This window comes from Rhamphochromis longiceps, linkage group LG13, assembly GCF_057381845.1.
Source record: "Rhamphochromis longiceps isolate RC_006_pf linkage group LG13, R_longiceps_female_GT1.1, whole genome shotgun sequence".
Classification (NCBI taxonomy): Eukaryota; Metazoa; Chordata; class Actinopteri; order Cichliformes; family Cichlidae; genus Rhamphochromis; species Rhamphochromis longiceps.
The window spans coordinates 35450089-35452588 of NC_140569.1; positions in this window are offsets into that span (position 1 = coordinate 35450089).

Consider the following 2500-nt stretch of genomic DNA (forward strand, 5'->3'; position numbering starts at 1 on the left):
GATGTGAGTAGCAGCAGGGCCAGCGCGCCCAGGAGCACATCTTTTTCGACCGTAAAGGGAGACAGGAGGCCGACTCTCTGCCTCGGCTAAATGGAGAGGGAATTTCAGCAGGGCCAGGGCACAAGCATGGACCTTTTTCAGCTGTAAGGGAGGCAAGAGCAAGGTGTGATGTAGGTCCCCGGGGCCTGCTGGAGGTCCAGGTCCATGCCCGATGTGAGTAGCAGCAGGGCCAGCGCGCCCAGGAGCACATCTTTTTCGACCGTAAAGGGAGACAGGAGGCCGACTCACTGCCTCGGCTAAATGCAGAGGGAATTTCAGCAGGGCCAGGGCACAGGCATGGACCTTTTTCAGCTGTAAGGGAGGCAAGAGCAAGGTGTGATGTAGGTCCCCGGGGCCTGCTGGAGGTCCAGGTCCATGCCCGATGTGAGTAGCAGCAGGGCCAGCGCGCCCAGGAGCACATCTTTTTCGACCGTAAAGGGAGACAGGAGGCCGACTCACTGCCTCGGCTAAATGCAGAGGGAATTTCAGCAGGGCCAGGGCACAGGCATGGACCTTTTTCAGCTGTAAGGGAGGCAAGAGCAAGGTGCGATGTAGGTCCCCGGGGCCTGTTGTCGTACCATAGGCACGAGTGGTGTGTGTGTGTGGCAAAGAGTTTCTGCGCAGTGTACCAGGGGCACGGGGAAAGGTTGTTGTACCATAGGCACGAGAAAAGTTGTCGTACCATAGGCACGAGAAAAGTTGTCGTACCATAGGCACGAGTGGTGTGTGTGTGTGGCAAAGTGCTACTGAGCGGTGTACCAGGGGCACGGCGAAAAGTTGTTGTACCATAGGCACGAGAAAAGTTGTTGTACCATAGGCACGAGAAAAGCTGTCGTACCAGGGGCACGGAGGAAAGTTGTTGTACCATAGGCCCGAGAAAAGTTGTCGTACCATAGGTACGAGGAGTGTGTGTGTGGCAAAGTGCTACTGAGCGGTGTACCAGGGGCACGGCGAAAAGTTGTTGTACCATAGGCACGAGAAAAGTTGTTGTACCATAGGCACGAGAAAAGCTGTCGTACCAGGGGCACGGAGGAAAGTTGTTGTACCATAGGCCCGAGAAAAGTTGTCGTACCATAGGCACGAGGAGAGTTTGTGTGGCAAAGTGCTACTGAGCGGTGTACCAGGGGCACGGCAAAAAGTTGTTGTACCATAGGCACGAGAAAAATTGTTGTACCATAGGCACGAGAAAAGTTGTCGTACCATAGGCACGAGAAAAGTTGTCGTACCATAGGCACAAGCAGTGCGTGCGTGCGTGCGTGCGTGCGTGCGTGTGTGTGTGTGTGTGTGTGGCAGTTCTTCTGCGCAGTGTACCAGGGGCACATTTCAATGTGCTTTCTGGAGTACCAGGGGCACGAGGATTTTGCCAGTGGTGTTCTGCTTTGTTAGTGGGAGGGGGCTTAAGTGTGGGTCCCCGGGGCCTGCTGGAGGTCCAGGTCCATGCTAGATACGTGGTACAGGGTAACTGCAGGAGGGGGGGGGGGGTAATGTGGGTTCACGGGGCCTGCTGGAGGTCAAGGTCCATGCTGGATATGCGCTGGATCATAACTGCAAGAAAGGAAAGCTAGTGGGGGAGTAGAGCAGGGGAGTATGTGGGTCCCCAGGGCCTGCTGGAGGTCCAGGTCCATGCTAGATATGTGGCACAGGGTAACTGCAGGGGGGGGGGGGGGGGGGTAATGTGGGTCCACGGGGCCTGCTGGAAGTCAAGGTCCATGCTAGATATGTGGTACAGGGTAACTGCAGGGGGGGGGGGGGGGTAATTTGGGTCCCCGGGGCCTGCTGGAAGTCAAGGTCCATGCTGGATATGCGCTGGATCATAACTGCAAGAAAGGAAAGCTAGTGGGGGAGTAGAGCAGGGGAGTATGTGGGTCCCCAGGGCCTGCTGGAGGTCCAGGTCCATGCTAGATATGTGGCACAGGGTAACTGCAGGGGGGGGGGGGGGGGTAATGTGGGTCCACGGGGCCTGCTGGAAGTCAAGGTCCATGCTAGATATGTGGTACAGGGTAACTGCAGGGGGGGGGGGGGGGTAATTTGGGTCCCCGGGGCCTGCTGGAAGTCAAGGTCCATGCTGGATATGCGCTGGATCATAACTGCAAGAAAGGAAAGCTAGTGGGGGAGTAGAGCAGGGGAGTATGTGGGTCCCCAGGGCCTGCTGGAAGTCAAGGTCCATGCTAGACATGTGGTACAGGGTAACTGCAGGGGGAAGGGGGGGGGGGGTAATGTGGGTCCCCGGGGCCTGCTGGAGGTCAAGGTCCGTGCTAGATATGTGGTACGGGGTAACTGCGGGGGGGGGGGGGGGATCTAATGGGGGACTAGATCAGGTGAGGATGTAATGGCCAGTTCGACAGCAGCACATCTTTTTCGACCGTAAGGGAGAGAGGAGGCCGACTCTCTGCCTCGGCCAAATGGAGAGAGATTTTCAGCAGGGCCAGTGCGCCAGGAGCACATCTTTTTCAACCGTGAG